Raw genomic sequence first — 6989 nt, 5'->3', positions numbered from 1 at the left:
ACCCGTATATGAAACATACAGCATCATTAGTAGAAACACTAGAAAAAAATCAACCACCATTTGCAGTTATGTGATTGCGGCCCCGAGATGCTTCTCCTTCTATTTCGATTGTTTCGACTACATTCATTTATCTTCATACTGCTGATTTAATAAAAAAAACTTTACGCAAGGAATGTCTTCTTTGCGCAAGATGCAATATGCGTAACGTGATACTTTCACCTTAAAAACGAAAAAAAAGGATACACACTAAATATTGTGATTGCGCGAGGAAAGTAGGCGACTATTACCGATGGCTGGCAACGCTAAACAAAACTTCTTTATTGAGTTCAAGTTTTATATATACATGGAATCAATTGTCACATTGACATATTACAAGATTTATATATATAAGGTAGTAATGAATTGATATTCCAATATTCCCCCTCAATTCAATACTTCTAATAATTCCAAATTAGTCCTGTGCTTGACGAAACTAGCTTTCGGTAGCCCTTTAGTCATTATATCAGCCTGCTGCTCAGCTGAAGCAATGTACTTCAAAACAATTTCTCCGCATTGTATCTTATCCCTGACAAACAAATGTTTTACGCTCATATGTTTAAGTCTTCCTAGGTTACGTTCTTCTTCAGCTACACGTATTGTCGACTGATTATCCTCATAATATATAACCGGACTACACAAGTTGCATCCTAAGTCGGCTAGTACTCTTTTCAGCCAAGTTCCTTGACATACTGCATTCGATAGGGAAACCATTTCAGCTTCTGTGGATGATAAGGCTATTGTGGATTGTTTCCTAGTCAGCCAGCTAACAGTAGCTCCATATACTTTAAATACGTATCCTGAAAGCGATTTCCTGTCAATTTTGTTATTCGCCCAATCTGCATCCGCATATGCTTTCAAAATTTCATTTTCCTTATTGCCGTTATACACCAATTTCAAATTTAATGTTCCTTTTATGTACCTCAAAATTCGTTTTAGATGCATCCAATGCTCTTCATTGGGACAGCTTTGAAATTGGCTGAAATAAATCGATGCAGCGCATAAATCAGGACGTGATGTCAATGCAACATACATTAAACATCCTATTAATTCTCGGTACGGTTTATCTATTCGTTTAGCTTCAGTTCCCTTTTCTAGGTTTAGATTACACTCCATAGGTGTCGCAACTGCTTTGCATTCATTCATATTGAATCTTAATAACAGATTTTTAAGAAACGTTTTCTGACTGATAAAAAGTAATTTCTTTTCCTTACATCGCACAATGTTCATGCCTAAGAAAGTTTTTACTTCTCCACTATCGGTCATTTTAAACTTTTCAGAAAGTATTCCCTTTACTGTCTTGATTCCTTCTAATTTCGCACCTACGATGAGTAAATCGTCAACATACAATATTACTAATATTTGCTCTGAACCTGTTCCTCTCATGTACAGACATGGATCATTAACACTGGGCGAGAATTTTATATTTTTCATAAATTCATCAAATTTTACATGCCATGCCCTAGATGCTTGTTTTAGACCGTATAACGCTTTATTGAGACGACAAACTACGTCTTTTCCGAAATTATATCCTTCCGGTTGTTCCATATAGATTTCTTCGCTTATTTCCCCGTTTAGAAATGCGGTGCATACATCCATTTGATGAATATGCCATTCATTATAATTTGCTATTGCAAACGTCGCTCTAATAGTATCTAATTTTGCAACTGGGGAGTACGTTTCCGAATAATCAAAACCTTGTTTTTGCGAAAAACCACGAGCTACTAAACGTGCCTTGTATCTTTCTTCCTGTTCATCATCCTTCTTGATTTTGAAAACCCATTTACATGAAACTGTTTTCCTTCCTTTCGGTAACTGAACTAAAGACCAAGTTTCGTTTTTCTCGAGAGAACTCATCTCTTCACATATTGCTCGCTTCCATTTTTTCCAATCAGGTCTCTTTTTGGCTTCTGCTAATGTATTCGGCGAATCATTTACGAAACTAGTTGCACTAAAAGCAAACCCCGTATAATCAATTTCGTAATTTTCATGCCATCCGGGTGGCTTGCGCTCTCGGTCAGATCGACGCTGCGATGTTTCCACTGTTGTATGCTCTTCTGGTTGATCAAGCTCTGCTTCATTGTCACATGAACCGAAACTATCATCTACAGTACCCGTGTCGGATACTTCACCAAGCCTATCACATGTCTCACTCGGATTATGCGCATCTTCATCCTCGTTGTCAGAGTCGTCCCAGTATATTTGAACGCGAGAATCTTCTTTAGTCTTCAATTTCGTATTAAATCGCGGTGCTTCAGCATACTCTTCAAAAACAACATCTCGTGCCACGATGATTTTCTTCAGTCTGGGGTTCCAGATGCGATAGCCACATGGTGCATAACCGACAAAAAGTCCTTTCCACGACTTTGCGTCCAGTTTCTTCCTACGTTCTTTTGGTATGTGGACATGTACTTGCACACCAAACACACGCAGATTATTCACGTTGGGTTTAACATTTTCCCAAATCTCACTGGGTGTCTGTCCTTTTAATGCACTCGAAGGGCTTCGATTTGTCAAATACGCAGCGGTCTCAACTGCAGTACCCCAAAAATCTTTACCAATACCACTGTCACTAAGCATGGAGCGAACCTTTTCAACCAACGTACGGTTCATACGTTCGCTTAGACCATTTTGTTCCGGAGAATATGGTATTGTCCATTCTATTTGTATTCCTTTCTTCGAACAAAAATTGACAAAACCGTCGCTTTTATATTCTCCTCCGTTATCGCATCGGATTCTAGAAATCCTTTTGCCGAACTTTGCCGTAACCATTGCTTCATATTCTTGAAAGCGTTTGTTTACTTCACTCTTATGTTTCAGGAGAAAAACCATTGTAAATCTGCTCCAGTCGTCAGTAAATGTCACAAAATAATTTGCACCACTTTTGTCCATGGGGGTGACCGGTCCACATACATCGGAGTGTATCAACTCTAACAAACGTTTTGATTGTTTCTCTTCCCGCGAATGGAACGGTTTTCTTGTTTGTTTCCCTTCGTTGCAGGCTTCACAATACACTTTTTCATTCCCGAGATTACCTTTTTCTGTGACGTCCATTCCACGAATCATATCACTATTTGCCAGTTTCTTCAGATTTCCTGCACTAAGATGTCCAAAACGGCGATGCCATAGTTCAAGATTTTTAGGAATCTGTCCACAGGAATAAAAGGCCTCATGTGTATTGTTTTCTTTAAACTGTATCCAATACAGTTTGCCACAAAGTTCGCCTTTCAATATTATTTTTCCACGATCGTCTAACACTTTCACACAATGATGTTCAAAAATCACTTTGAACCCGGCGTTTACTATCTTTCTTATGGATAGCAAATTGGTTGGTGCCTCTGGTATGAACAACACATTTGTTAATGTCACTCTTTGTTCGTTTTCACCATAAAGAAGCACAACGTCGCCTTCGTACCTTGCCGTGATGTATTCCTTTTCTTTAGCGATCGAAATAATTTTTGGGTGCTTCAATTTCCGTAGCTCGCTAAACAATGCCGTATTGTTTGAAATATGTTCCGATGAACCAGAGTCTGCAATCCACGTTCCACTAGAATTCATAGGATTCGTGTTATTGCTTAGAAAACTCACACCACGCGGTTTCTCGTTGTCTCCAAAGTAAGCACTAGATTTCTTATTGGATTTTCTATTTGACACTTTGTTCTTTTCTGGACACTCATTCGCTTTGTGGCCCTCCTTTTTGCACGTATAACACTTTATCGGTTTTCTCTCAAAAGATTTTCGTTTCAGACCTTTCGCGCTAGAAAATGCAGCCGGTTCCGAATTTGAATTGTTTGTTACACCACCACCCAATTTTGTCTCTTCATCTAACAAGCGACTTTTCACGAAATCAATGTCCAAGCAGCCATCTTGCATTGTTTCAAGAGCTGTTACGATCGAAGCATACGATGAGTTCAACGATAGAAGGAGATGACAAACAATGGTGCTGTTTCTGACGAACGATTGTTCAGGAACAATTGTTCGTTGTGTAAAATCGTTCATGAATGAACTGATTACCCCTCGTTTCAATTCATTTTAATTCATTATAAGTTCATTTCAGGAGTCATTAGTTCATTTTAGTCATTCACAAAAGCCCACCCAAACCACCCACATTCATTTTTCCCGTGTTTCCTTTGCAGCAATGGTAGCCTGATGGTTTTCAAAATACAAACTGTTCTACCAGAACAAAAACGATGGCATTATTTAAAGTGTACTTTTCGATAGATTTCATTTACCATGTAACGTCTACAGTTACTCGTTGAGCAACTGCAACGAATCGAACGATCGTTCGTAGGTGTAGTTTTCTTTGCGGAAATGCGGTTCGTAGCTCGTGTTCCTTTAAAATTGAAACCTTTAAGTACCAGAATGTTATTCTATGGTTTTTATGTATATTTCTTTTTGTTTTTCAAATATCATTTTAAAATACAAGGTCCAAGGTCAGCAGGATATTTTGCCCCTTATGTGTGGAAGGTCAATGGAAAAGCTGCACAATGATGAGACCTATGAGCTGTACGATGAACTTACAGCGAATTAGACTGGGCAGGCTCCGATAGGCTGGTCATGCCATTCAAATATCACCGGACGGCCTGACCGAATAAAGTCCTTTTAGTTCGCCCAGAGGAGCGTTGGTATGCCCCAACTGAGATAGAACTATGGCGTTGATGATGGCCACCTAAAAGCGGTTTACATCCCAAATCTATCTGTTTTATCCCTCGGTTATATTTGTACACGTTGTGGGGACTATATAGGGTTATTTTTCAGCATTATGGAAAAACTATGGAACCTACACGTGCTATTAAAAAAAAATCAGAACCCGAGATTAGTAAGGATTTTTATGCAGCGAAAAACTATGATAGCGTAAGGTTAAAAATTTGAAAAAATCATTCAAAAATTATTTTTTTTATTCTCTCCAATTTTGTTGAACATCACTTTTATCTACCTCTTCAACTTTTTCGGCTACTCTCAAAAAACTAGGTGTTGCAGACTGTACGAATAACATAAACCGTCACATTGACGAAAATTTGAAAATGTGATATACATATCACAGTCGTCGATGATACGATGATAGATTCACTACAAACTATCGTTTCTGAACAATCGTTCGTCAGAAACAGCACCAATATCTTCTTCTTCAATTTTTCCACCGGTTTCCTTATAGGCGCGCACTGTCTTGTCTAATTCCAAGAAATGATCACGAAGTGGACCGCTTTCATGTTTCAAAGCAAACAACTTTTTCTTAAAGTGCATTCTGGATGCTAAGCTTTTCCTTTCGTAAATGCTCAGGAGCGTGTCCCACATTTCTTTAGGTGTTTGCTTATCGCGAACATATTCCAATTGCGAGTCAGCTATGCGTTGTATGATCAGAAGTTTGCACTTTTTCTCATTTTTACTAAGCTCGTTTCCTTCTTTTCGATCATTCAACACACAATCCACAAGTCCTTTCTCTTCCAGAAGGACCATCATACGGTATTTCCAGGAAGTAAAATTTGTGCCGTCCATCAGCGGCAACGAAAAATTCTTTTCTTCTTCCATTTTGCAATACCAAATTTCACTGCACTTTCCGTTAAAACACTTTCAAACAAAAGCCGGAATTACGATTCGCAGTATCGGTTTAGCACCAGCGCTCACTGCGCTTTCCGTTAGACACTTTATAAAACAAAAGCCGGAACTACGATTCACAGTATCGGTATAACGTGTTAGAACAAGCCTGGGCCCATAACCTATTGTGATTGCGCGAGGAAAGTAGGCGACTATTACCGATGGCTGGCAACGCTAAACAAAACTTCTTTATTGAGTTCAAGTTTTATATATACATGGAATCAATTGTCACATTGACATATTACAAGATTTATATATATAAGGTAGTAATGAATTGATATTCCAATACTAAATACTGAAGCAGCATCGATAGGAAATTGTCAGTTAAATTCAAGCTAAGGTTTACCTTCCAAACTCGATTCATTTCACAGCGGCCAAAAATTGGGAATAGAGCCGCAGGACCGGATTTTAGATTTTAGTTTCATAATTAATGCTTGAAAAAGAAAGAAAAAAAATACACATCCGTAGACGTGGTAACATAATGAAACATCACGTCGATCGTTCCTCTGCCATGTTCCCTGTTTCGTTCGCACCTTTTGCTGCCCGTTTGCGAGACAGGCAGCAACACCAAATGATCATTCGGTGTAAATTTTAGCCCATTTTCATTCAACAGTGTGTCGTCCTTCCTTCAGGAATCCGGGGACTATTTTCTAGCGTGGTTTTTTTTCGTTCTTTCGCTTCTTCCGCCCATCCGCACAAACACACTTTGTCTTCCCAGGTTCATCATCAACTTTATCCATCATCCATCATGTTTCCGTTCCGTGAGCCGGTTGGTTGGTTGGTTGGTTTGCTGGCGAATATCCTTTCCCTTCGGTTCGTTGCTTGATTTCTTTGTTTATCCAAAAAAAGAAGAGATGCTTGGTGTGACAAAAGATGCGCAAGGAAAAAATAAGACAACGTCCAAACCGAGAAGATAATCAAGGTGTGGTAAGCATTTCGTACGCCGACTCCAAAGGATCAAACAGGGCAGGGAATGGAACTGGTTTTCCTTTACGTATTCAAAAACAAAACAATAGTGAAACAATAACCCATCCTTGGGCGCATCTTTTGCGTGCTTTAGCTGACGTTCAGTTGAGCCAAGCTACTCCCAGGGATTTTAGCTGTGGTTGTGAGCATGTGGAAGGGAAACAATCGCATCCCTTATTTTGCACGTACGAAAATTAAAACCACACATACAGCTACAAACCTTACCAGCTAATTTGTGCTTCTGGAAATTATTAAAAAAGCTGCTTTTCAAACGAAATGTCCTTCAAACGGCTGTTTGCCTTGGTTGGTAAAATGAATGAAACCGAAAGGGGACAATTTGCGGACGAAACAAAACAACAAAAAAAGATAGAAAACTCGACACCGAAATGAAA

The sequence above is a fragment of the Anopheles funestus genome, chromosome 3RL, assembly GCF_943734845.2.
Source record: "Anopheles funestus chromosome 3RL, idAnoFuneDA-416_04, whole genome shotgun sequence".
Taxonomy (NCBI): domain Eukaryota; kingdom Metazoa; phylum Arthropoda; class Insecta; order Diptera; family Culicidae; genus Anopheles; species Anopheles funestus.
Note: the sequence above shows the minus strand (reverse complement) of the source record.